Consider the following 12,420-nt stretch of genomic DNA (forward strand, 5'->3'; position numbering starts at 1 on the left):
TAATTTTTAATTCTGTGTCTTTCCAACAATCTATGAGATGTAGCCTAGGTTGTCAAAGATTATAGGGTGTCTTTGTGTGGTATCCTTGATCTTTCAAAATTCTAGGACTGATTTTTATAACTTTAAAGATTAAACTAATTTGATTTTTATAACTTTAAAGATTGAACTAATTTTCTGTTCAACAATAAACTTTCTACTCACTGTAATGGCAGTTTTTTCTGCTTATGATCACCATTGCATTCACTTTTTAACTATATTTATATATCATCAGTATACAGTATTAATTTCTTTCATACTTATTTGCAATCTTTTTATATTTTCTCTTTCTTCCACAGTTGAATGAAAATTATAAAACCCACCATGCACTTCAGAATAAAATATCTTGTATAAATAAAACATGAACAGCTCCCATCTTTTTTTTTTTTTCTTTTTTTTTTCTTTCTTTTTTTTTTTTTTTTTTTTTTTTTTTGGTATGCCTTTCCTGCTGGTCGAAAATAAATTAAATAAATTGGTTTTCTGAGTCTTCTTTCTGTGCCAATTATCAATCTGCTCATCATTAGTTCTCATCTGAGCTAATTCACCGTGGGCCATAAGTAAAAAAAAAAATTGCTCTTCAGTTTGACTAGTAGAAGTACTTTCATATGGCCTGGCTTTATCTTGAAACACAGGAAAAAAACTTGTCATCAGTGTCCTCTCCCAGGCAAAGAATCATGGAATGGTTTGGGTTGAACAGGATCTTTACAGACCATCCAGTTCCAGCCCCACTGTCATGGGCAGGGATACCTTCCCCTAGAGCAGATTTCTCAAAACCCCATCTAGTCTTGCCTTGAACAATTCCAGGTACAGAGCATAATACTGGCAGTACCAAGGAATAATGCCTGAGAAATCAAAATGTTACTTCTTTTTAACAGGACACTTTAACTTCAGTCTTTTACCTTCCTTGGCCCTTACAAATAATTTAATATTTATTCTATTTAGTGATAGACCCTTGCTGATACCTTTTTTCTTTGTGGATAACTTCCATGCTCCAAATCAAGAGGATGAACCTTTCTCTCATGGTTCTTGCCCCCTCCCTCTCTTTTTCTTTCCAGGTAGGAAAAGTTAATTAACTCAAGCTTTGTCAGCCACATATCTCCTAACCCTTCCATTCTGCTCCAGCACGTTCTTTCCTGTCAATAAAGAGGAATGTATCTCATCCAATATTTTTTACCTATAAACTGACTTTCATCCTGCAAGGTGCAGCATGTCAGTAAATCGTGTCATCCTTAACAAGCCCAGCTGATTCCAGAGGGTTTTACATTTCAGAAACGCAAGCATCAGATTTCATGGGGCTTGGTGAAGACTTGTGCTAACCTAAGATGACATTGTCCTTCACATCATGCTGGGCTAAGAAGTGGGATTTGGTTTATAGCACAAAACTGAGAAATCTGAAAGTCCAATCATTTTTTTTTCTTTCTTTTTGACTAAAAATATGTGCTACAAGAAGAGATTCTTCTATGCACTACCTGCATATCTGGGTAGGGTCATTTAATCAGACAGAGCCTATGGAGAAAGAACAGGAAAGTAGCTTTGATTTCACTCCTTGCGCTCTCAGTGTCTGACCTGACAGCTGTCAAACTCTTTCATAAGACAGGAACACTTTGAAAATTTGATATTCAAGCAGAACCTTCCAGGGATGAAACAATACCTTTGTTAACACACACTTGTTCTGTCATTCAATCCTATTTTAAATTATCCAAGGTTATGAAAAATCCATCAGCCTTAAACAAAAGATCTGGCCTGGTAATGAAGTTTTAAATCCTACTAAAAAAAGTGTAAGGACAGAGAAGGTACAGAGAATTAGCATGGATTCACTGTGCCTGTGCTAAATTTTTCTTATAAGTGTTGTATTAAACATTTAAGAGTACACTTTCAAAAATACATGGGGCATTCACAGCAAAATTTTCAGTGACACTAATGGGCATCACATGATTTATTTCCCACACACAGCTTTGAACATTCATTCTGTTCAGTCCTATACATTTTCTTCTGCCAGATTCATCATTACAACATCTCAGCACCTTTCAGTAGTGCTGCAAACTCTGAGTCATATTTTTCATGAGTGATTTCTTCTTTTACATATGATCCTAATTTTTAATATTTTGTTTATAAATTAAGGGTTTTAATGCAGCTATACTTGCCTGAAAGTAGCTCATTCCCTCCCTCCCTTCCTCCCTCCCTTCCTTCCTCCCTCCCTCTTAAAATCAATTTAACTTTGAAAAAACCAAACTTTTTACTCACAGTTGTTCACAGAAACTTGGAGTAAAGGAATGAAATTTACAGCTGTGCAAATTTTCTAAATCCTGTGTCTGGTACTTCTGGTCAGCAAATCTTTTTGTTGCTCTTGAGGTCAATAAACCCAAGGATCTCTGTTGCATGACAAGGGTCAGTATTGCCATACATAACTTTTTTAAAAATTCTTTAAACCCCTCCAATTATCGGGTTTTATGATTTTATATGACAAGTGTGTCATGGGTCATGTCAATTTTTTATTTCCATTACTTACTTGGTATTTCATTGGTCAGACATATACCTTTTCACTGAAGTTGATAAAAAACTTGCATCAAGTAGCTTTTATGAGTGTGCAATGTGTTAGAAGAAAATTTTATTTAAAAGGAGTAAGGTTTTTAAAATCAACTTTTCCCTATTTAGCAAACTCAAATACTAAGAAGAAAATGAAACTGTCTTTTAAAAGACATCATAAAAGATAGTTTTTTAAAAATAAATTAGTGGGGGTGGTTAGCAACAGCATACCAGCATACAGCAACACCCCAGTGTTAAAATATTGAATTTACTTACTGGAACATAATTGACTGATTTTTAGCAGAACCTGTGTATTTTAAAAATTTCAGCCATCTGATATGCATGAACAATTCTTATAGCACAGACTGTCAAGGTTGCACTGAGAGTGAGGTCTAGAACCATTAATAAGATTTTAATCTTTCATTACCTGCGGTGTTCAATGACATTTTGCTTTGCGATGAAGAAGTTGGGCAAGTAATAGAATTGTATTCTCCTGGAAGTAAAAATAACAGGCTGCTTGGCACAACAAGATCACATCAATACTTAGTCTAAGAAAGTCTAAATATTTACCTCATTACAGGGGAAGAACAGGAAGAATTTAGTAGTCAATGTGGATAACAGAGTAAGAAAAAAGAAAAGATATGCATGACACATAGATGACACATTTTGTGAATTTGAAGAGAGACTGTTTTTTCCTGGCACCAGGCTGATAACCTCTTTCCCATTCTCAACACCACAGTATCAAAAACAGTGAAATCCTGAGCTCTCAGCATCTCCAAAAATAGAGTGGTGAGAAAGTATACCGCTGGAAATCCAGCATGGCGTTTTAAGATGTGGAAATGAAGCATTTCTGGAACAGCAGAGGGAAAGAGATTTTTTTAAAAAGTGACCACCTTTTGGTCACTCATAAGTCTCCTGTCAAGGATTAGGTGACCAAAGCTGAAAAACAGGGTGAATTACTTCCAACAGAAGTGCCAGGTCAAACAGACCAAAAAGATATTTTCTTTCTCTTTATTCAGGAGATGTAAATTTTGCTTTAGAAGCAACGATTTCTCTACATGGTACAACAGAAAACAATCCAGAACTTTTAAACCCAGGGAGCCTTTGAAAGCTATTTTTAAAATTGCTCTTTTTCCTGCAGGGTTCTACTGAGCTTAATGAACCTAGTGGGCTTGGCAGGCAGTCCTGCTGGCTTGTGCAGCCTGTGGGAAGTGGGGTTACTCTGGAGCTCATCCATCTCCACATCACATCTCAAAGCAGCAGCTCTACCAGATGTGCTAATGGAACAGGTCTGCCAACCCAGTTGATAAGCACTTACATTTTAAAATTTTTTGCCTGCTAAATTTAAATTACCCCTGTACAAGTAAAGCTACACACACACACAAAAACACACACACACACACCTGCTAACAGGCAAGTCACGTACAAGTCTGGCAAGAAAGAGAAGTGCAAAAAATCTCCTTTCAGATTAAAAATATAAAAGTCAAGGTATTTATTAGGTCCTTTAAAACCATTAAAAGTTTCTGACAACTTTACAGTAAGACTTTAAATTCTCACCAAAACAAAGCAAATCAGTAAATTTTAATATTAAATTGAGGTATTACAATGAAATATTTTTACTCTTAAAAGAAAAGAGAGTATCAGTTGCGAAGTTTGCATCCAGGAAGGCAAAAAAGGTGCCATCATCTGCCCCAGGGCTGAAAGTAGGAAGTATATCGTAATTTACTTGTAGAAATTATTGTGCTATTGGTGCAAACCCATTTAATTTCCTTCTTTAAGCTCTTCATGTCTGCTTGTCTTCTCAAGTTCCCTTGCCCTTTAATTAAATTTCTCTAGGACTTGAAGGAGAAACTGTGTATGAGCTTGACATCTCTCCAGTGGAATCAATATCAGTATTTTTGCTGATTTCATTGGAGAACAATCAGGACTTATGACACACAAAAAAACCTAATCAGGACAATTATAGAAACAGTTGTACACTCTGAAGAGTTGTATAAGTGCAGAGACTATCCAGTAGTACCCCAAAAGGGACTTACACTCCAGCCTGAAATTGTGGAGGTCTTCTTTCCCTCTGCTCTTTTCCCTTGCTGGTGGGAATGTTTTAAGAAGGTTTGGTCTTGATATCATAGGCTGCAAAGTTGGAAAAACACAGCTATGCAGGGGGCAATACTGATGTCTAAACTTGTGGCACCTATTAAACTATCATGATTAACATAACCACCTCTGAGTTTTTCTTTATATTCCTTTATTGCCTTTTCCTACATTAATGCTTGACAAACACGGAGAAGAAACTTAATTTATGTGTTTCCATTGGGTAGGCCTCAGGAGCATACAAATGTACACAAAGTATTTCAGCAGGGCAATTTCACAGTGTCACTTCTGTGGAAACACCCAATGTGACACTGCAGATTACAGGGTAAAACTACTGGAGAGGAGTGCAGCCCAAGCCAATGCCTGAGAACAGGACTGATTTCATAAACCTTTTCTCAAACTCCTGATTTGGGTTCTGGTCTTTGCATTTTCTAGTTTAACATGGTTTCACTGGAGTATGAACCAAAGAGATTTCAGAGCTGGGAGACCTTTGAATAATGGGAAGAGGTGAACTGAAAAATTGGATTCCTTCAAGCTTCATGGCCTAAGTGCTCAACCCAAACCTAAGTCACCATATTTATCTCCCCACCAGCCTCTCTTTTTTATATCCATTGCTGCAGATGGTCAAAACGCTTTGTTAGACAGTGATATTTTTCTGTCAAATCCCAACAAGATGCAGGCTCTATAATCTTTGAGGAGTAAAAAGTAGTCATTTTGATCTCACAGGCAAAGAGCTTTGAAGATTATACAACCTGAGTAGCAACAAGAAGATAGTTCATAAAACTGGAAATTCTGGCCTTCTATTTTAAACATAATAATAATTAGTTCACAGAAGCATCCAGATTTGTTGGGGGAGAATGGAAGGGAAGATTTTGGGGGCTATTTTTGGCTTATTTTTAGTGATTTTCCAATATTTTAATTGTGTTGAAAATTCAGATCTATGGGGAAAATACCTTGATATTTAGTGTTCTGACTGGCTGAAGGGAGTTCAGAAACCAATGAGTCCCACCACTTGCCACATCCACATGTTTTTTGAATCCTTCCAGGGGTGGTGATTACCACTTCCCTGGGCAGTCTGTTCCAGTGCCTGACTACTCTTCCAATGAAGATTTTTTGGTAATATTTAATCTAGACCTTCCCTGGTTGAGAAGGTTGAAAAAGAAATTTCAGATGCCTGACCTGAACAAGTCTGAGTAACTACATTTCAGCATGTTCTCATTCAGGATGCCTTAAAAAAGACTTAAGCCTCTGTTTTCTCATAAACTTCTTCCCATCATTATCAGTTTATAAATATGCATTTGTTTAACTCAAGTCTCCTTAGTTTACTTTTGCTGACATCTTCTAGACAATTTTAATTGAAGTTACTTCAGGAGGAAGTGGTATCTTCTGACATAGGGAAGTATACAGAGTATCACTGAAAAGGGATTAATACTGCCTTCTGCCTCAGAAGAAAGACAAATTTGCAGTTGCTTCCTAGAAAAAACATAGGAATATGGGAGATGGCAAGCATCTTGGACTGTCTGTGAAACTGGAATAAAATGTATTCACAGGTTGGTCACAGTTTGGCCTCTACCATTTCAATATCAGTTAAGACATAATTAAATTAATTATTGAAAAATCTATTTCAAAATGTTACCTGATAGAAACTGAAGATGCTTTCAAAAGTGCAGATGAAATAAAAAAATTGCCCTGCAAACAATAAGAGCCTTAATAGTAATAGGAAATGCTATTTGGAGATGTTGAGGTTCTGGATTCATTTCACTGACTGTTGAATCTAAATGCAAATTCGGGCAGAAAGGTTTAAGAGGCAGAATAAAAAAAATATTTCTGCAGTACAATTTTAAAACTGGAAGATTAAATCTTCCATTTTTACTTCTTAATTAAAGGCAAGTATCTTACAGTATGAGAGGAGGATAAAGTTTCAATGAAAAAATGTGCAAGAGCTGACGAGAGAATCTTCACAATTTTTGCTAAAAATTTGTATGTGCATCAGATCTAGACTATGACAAGGTAATTTTGACCAGCCTTTATTTTGGAACAGTGGATTAAAAGTAAAAAAAATGTAATTCAAAACCATGGAAAAGTTCATTTTGCTACATCATGAATTGTCACATTATCTTGTATTTTGTGTCATATGACTTGATATCTTGTATTTTGCGTCAAATGACTTCATCTACATTAGCATAATTCAGCAAAACATGAAGTAAAAAGTTATTGGCATGTTGGAAATTTGGAAAAAAAGAGAAATAATTACTTCAGAGGAACTACTCTGCCTGGGAGAAAATGGACCACCTCTTTCTTCACCATTCTAAAACACTCACTATGTTGCTAACTTTTCAAATCGCTGCAGAACTACAGCATACTAATAACATTATCATAATCACAAAAACTCAGATGGACATCACCCTCAACACAAAAAAAGCAAAGAACATAAAAGAGGAGCACATAGCTCTGCATCAGTCTCACAACTCGGCTCTGCACAAATACAATCAAACACTTCAGTGTTCCTAACATTACTGTCATGGATCAAAAGAAACATGTAACTGTCACAAAGATGCTCTGAGACAAATGCACTGGTCCAAGAAAAATGGCAGCATGTTGTAACTGATTTGCTGCAGCTTTTGAATAAAAACTTATAAGATAGTGTAGAAATAAGATCTCAATCAATTTCAAGGGAGAAAAAACTGTTGGTAAGAGTAAATTTGTATCACAGATAAAACACTTATGACATTTAGAAATGTAATTTTTACACTTCTTATTTTAGAATCTAAAGATCAGAAAGGTAAAGCAGATTCTTAACCCTCTTTAAAAGAGTTTGAATAAGGCCTTAGGTAAAACCCTAAAACTTTAGTCTTAAACAAAAACAAATGATACTAGGAATCTTTCTATTGATTTCAGAGGAAGTTTGATTGGATGTATATTAGATTGTCTTTATACAGAATCCTTCACTGTAACAACTGAACAGGACACAGGTTATGTAGATCAAAAATTTGCTTTTGAGGATTTTGTTGGTTTTTGTTTGTTTGCATTTTTAAACCAGGTTTCAATTTGTTTCTGTGACTTAAATACAATTTTTTTCATTTACTGTTTCATTTATATGTAAAATAAAACAGCTTTTCTCCTGTCTTTTGGCAATCAGGGTTTTTTCCACTCAAACAGCTTTGTATTTATTCTGTAAGAAACTATTCACTCATGTGCAAAAAATTCTAGCTCTTCCAATTTTCATTTAATTTGCTTTAGTACCTTGAAGTGACTCAGAGATTCAATTTTTCCAAATACATAATTTTTAGCTTTACTGCTTGAGTTGTAAGTAGCACAAGAGGCAAAGAGCTGCACCAGAATAAGAAGGTGCAAAAATATTGTTTTGTTACCAAAATTGAGATCTGATAAAGTTTCTTAGTGAATCAAGATACAGATGTGCTATAATGGTAAGATGTTAGTGATCTTTTTTGTTATTGCACTATAAAACTTTAAACATCTTATCATCAAACCCAAGATTGTTAATGTACCCTATTTTCCCATTTTCCATTCTTCTTATTCATGTAGAAAGGGAAAATAATGGTAACACAGATTGAGTGTATTTTCACTGCAATTCTTTGCAGTTAACACCTGCAAATCACTTGCTTATGGCTCTCAGGAGATATTTCAACACTGGACAGATAATAAAACAATTTTTGTGGGCATTTTTTTCTTTGTCTGGCTGAAAGTATCAAAGTATCAAAAGGAGATGCAAATAATCCATATATAATTCATAAGACATAGAACACTTAACATAGAAAAGACCTCTTAGAAAATGACTTACGATACCCATTTTATTCAGATTTTTAGGATGAGAATAGTTGTAAGCCTCTTTCTTTCCTCACTCTTCCCTTTCCCTTCTTGGCTGCATAAGTGCCTAAACAATTAACTTAAGATAGCCAAATGTAAGTGAGAGGAATGCCTTCCTAAAGTGTATTGAAAAAGAAAGAGTATTGGGAAAGAGACAAAGAAATATGGATTGACAAGACAAGAGCAATGAGGTTCAACAAGGCCCAGTGCCGGATCCTGCACTTGGGTCACAGCAACTCCGTGCAGTGCTACAGGCTGGGGGAAGAGTGGCTGGAAAAACGCCCAGAGGAAAAGGACCTGGGTGGATGGCTGGCTGAACGTGACTCAGACGTGTTCCCAGCTGGCCAAGAGGGCCAATGGCATCCTGGCCTGTGTCAGGAGGGCTGTGGCCAGCAGGACCAGGGCAGTTATCCTCCTCCCCCTGTACTCGGCACTGGTTCAGTTCTAGACCCCTCACTTCAAAAGGACATTGAGGGGCTGGAGTGTGTCCAGGGAAGGGCAATGGAACTGGTGAAGGACCTAAAGAGTAAGTCCTGAGAGATGCAGTTGAGGGAACTAGAATTGTTAGCCTGGATAAAAGGAGGCTCAGGAGGAACCTTATCACTCTACAACTCCCTGAAAGGAGGATGTAGCCAGGCAGGGTTTCTTCTCCCAGGCAACGAGTGACAGGGCATGAGGACATGGCCTCAACCTGCACTGGGAAAGGTTTAGTGGACATCAGAAAGAATTTCTTCACTGAAAGGGTCATCAAGCATTGGAATGGACTGCCCAGGGAGATGGTAGAATTACAATCTCTGGAGATGTTCAAGAAATGACTGGATGTGGCACTTAGTGCTGTGTTCTAGTTGACAAGGTGGTGGCCAGTGAAAGGTTGAACTTGATGACCTTGGAGGTCTGTTCCAGCCTTAAAGATTCTGATTCTGTGAAAACAAGGCTTCGTTCTATGTCTGCAGATGTAGCCATGATGTCCTAGCAATATAGCAACAGGAACTGAGTATGACTTTGCTATGATATGAGAGGTCTGAACAAAAAAATCCAAAGTGTACAAACTGCAGTTACAATATAAACATAGTGAATGGATAGGACAACAACAAATATTCCAGGATTTATCTCACTTTGGCTGCAAGATGTATATATATCCTTCTCAAATCAAATTATCTGTCTACATGAGTCATTGCCTTCCTGCAACCTGCACCATGTACCATTGTTACCCTTTTATGAAACCATCTTGTCCTTATTTTCTTTCCTCCCTAAACTGTTGTTCTTCTGCAATTCCTGAAGTTCTCTGTGGCCTCCTGTCTCTTCTCTATTAGTGATGGCCTGGGGGAAAAGTGTCTCACCTGTCTTCCAGCTGCAGAGCTGCAGCTTAATGAGCCTATTATGTGTCGATTACAAACATCCCCTTACTTCTTGTATGTGATTCTTACTTTTGAGAGCCTAATTCTTTTTACAAACTACTTCTTAAAGCATATCTCTTGAAAAAAAAATCCTTCAGCTCTTTTTCAAATTGTTTCTTTGAGGTTATGTGGTCAAGGCAGAGAAAGGAAACATTTAAACTGTGATTTACAGCATGGTGCTGTCCAATGGCAATCAGCAAAGGTTCAGATTTTCTCTTTTCAGCACAAGCTTTCAGGTGCCTGGGGAGATCTGCAGCTGAAAAAGGAACTGTAACAGGTAACATTTTGTACCATACTACAGCTCTCCCCAAAAAACAAAACAAAAAGGTACTTCACAAACTCTTCCTTGGTGTCCTCAATAAAATATTGATGATATTATCTCTTTCTATCTGTCTTTATTAGTCTTTTATTCTCAAAGCACACACAGAAAAAGTTTTGTCGTGTTTCTGTTAGCTGGGGAACTTTATGTCAGTAGAACAAGACAGGTGGTATGAACAGGAAATCAGATTTGAGGTTACAGACTTTCATTTCTGACATTTTGCAAGGAAAAAAGTCCCTTTGGCTAAGTTTTTTATGGCTTCATGTATGACATTTTGTCATTAAATTTGACTTGAGATTGGGTGTTATTTCTACCAGGAAAAAAAAAGGAGAGAAATATGTCAGAGAAGCATATGTGAGAGCAGCTCTCTCTTCTAAGGGCTGTTTAAATGTTGTTTTTGTCAGTGTTGAAGACTGAAACCCACAGTATCACAATAGACTATAGAGATTACTATAATTTTTAAAATAAGCATTGCATAGCATACTCTGTTGGAAGTTTTTTTTCTGTCTAATTCTAAATTCCTTAGATAAAACATTCTATGAATGAAGATAACGGAAGACTAAAAAAAGTATTAAACTGTAAGTATTATAGTATTAAAGTACTGTGACATAGAAAGACATCTGCTCTTGCAAAGAAATGTATTTTCTCATAGTAAGAAGCACAAATTTGATAAAAATGCCTGATAAATGAATTTTGATGAACAAGGGAGTAAATAATCAAGGTAAAAAGTAAAAGAGAGACAACACAAAAGATTGCTAACAATGAGCTAGACCAGATTTTGCAACTCCCCTTGAATCACAAGGACTAAAGAAATAAAAGGTTTGTGCTTCCTATTTTATTTGTCGAAACCCTGGCTGGCTAAAGATCAGGTCTTCTCACTTACCTAAGAATAACTTGAATACCACGGAAAGCTGGCAAAATGCTTTTAAAGTGCTCACCCATGCAGTAAAGTAATACTATGTTTTCCCTTTCACAATGAGTGGATAAATGTATACATTTTTCATAGGGTAAGTAGGCACATGAATGAGATCCTGGTGTGCTGAACAGAAATTTAGTTTTACCTCAAGGGTTGACACTGCTCAATATGCACATACCAAACAAACATTTTGGCATTTTGCCAATGTCTGGATGTTGGGAAATTCTACTTGCCAAAACCTGTACTTGAGAAAGACCAAGAGGCAGTCTCATTTTTCAGAATTTATTCTTTTTACAGTAGCCCTGTGGCCAATATACTCTGAGCTGTGTGAGATTTACATTCAGTTTACTGGTTCTCCTGGAGACATCTGAGTCCCTGTGAAAAAAACCCAAAACATTTATTTGACTGTTTTAGCCATCCGGCTGGATGGAAGGTGGACTGGGATGGGTGTATGAATAATGCTTATGGTATGTTTTCATTTTTGCCTAGAGTAACAGTAGATATCATCTTGCATGCATGATTAGTATATTTCCATCAAGAGCAAAATGATGGGTGGGATTCAGTCATTGGAGGTTTGTGCTTGCTCCTAAGGAGTTTGGTTATTGTTACCTGCATTTGATTCACCTGAATTTGATTAATCTGCATTTGATTCCATGCTTGTGGTGTATTTTGGTAAGGGGTAAAGGATGGATAATTATGAGTTAAAAAAAAGAAACAAAGGAATAAATAAAATAAATTTCTTCTGTCTCATCCATCTAATCTCTTTTTTTCTCTTCAGTTATCAAAACCCCAAAATTATACTTACATAAGTACATAAACTCTATAAGGAAAAGATAACTAATTAGATGTTAGAGTTTCTGTTATATATGTATTAAATGTTACAGTTTGTGTTTAAGGCCTGAAGGCCTTGAGGCTATGCACAATACAAGAAAACTTCGAGTCTGTGTATAGACATCAAGTCTGTTCAACCTTGAGAGTTGCTGTGATATGTTTAACACATCAGTTTCCATTTTGTTTTTAATTATACATATATTATTCAAGGACACTTGGTAACCAAGGTAAATCAGATTAAAGGCATGGGGGAAAGTATCAGACAAGCAACACCAATGCACAGATGGAGGTGTCGCTTGGCCTTCAGCTTTAAACCTAATAGGCCACCCGAGGCAAGATGACACACATCCTGTCATATCACATGGTTTGACAATGCAAGAAGCATTATCACAAAGAAGCATGGATTTGTAGCATGAGCCAGTGATTATACAGAGAACAGCAATTTCCATGGGCTTGGCCAGTGCTTTTGAAAGGAG

At 36.5% G+C, this 12,420-nt stretch overlaps 1 long non-coding RNA gene across 10 annotated transcripts in view; it reads right to left on the reverse strand.

The window, feature by feature from the left end:
• LOC134549442 (uncharacterized) overlaps nt 1-12,420 on the reverse strand; it is a 93,107-nt gene that overhangs the window by 72,390 nt on the left and 8,297 nt on the right. For 9 of the 10 annotated variants that reach the window (XR_010080105.1, XR_010080110.1, XR_010080111.1 and 6 more), the window contains exon 3: nt 2,990-3,055. This is a non-coding gene — a long non-coding RNA (uncharacterized LOC134549442). Of the gene's footprint in view, nt 1-2,280; nt 2,409-2,989; nt 3,056-12,420 lie in introns of all 10 variants that reach the window. The other variant, XR_010080107.1, reaches the window with a different exon arrangement.

This window comes from Prinia subflava, chromosome 1 (genome assembly GCF_021018805.1).
Source record: "Prinia subflava isolate CZ2003 ecotype Zambia chromosome 1, Cam_Psub_1.2, whole genome shotgun sequence".
Classification (NCBI taxonomy): domain Eukaryota; kingdom Metazoa; phylum Chordata; class Aves; order Passeriformes; family Cisticolidae; genus Prinia; species Prinia subflava.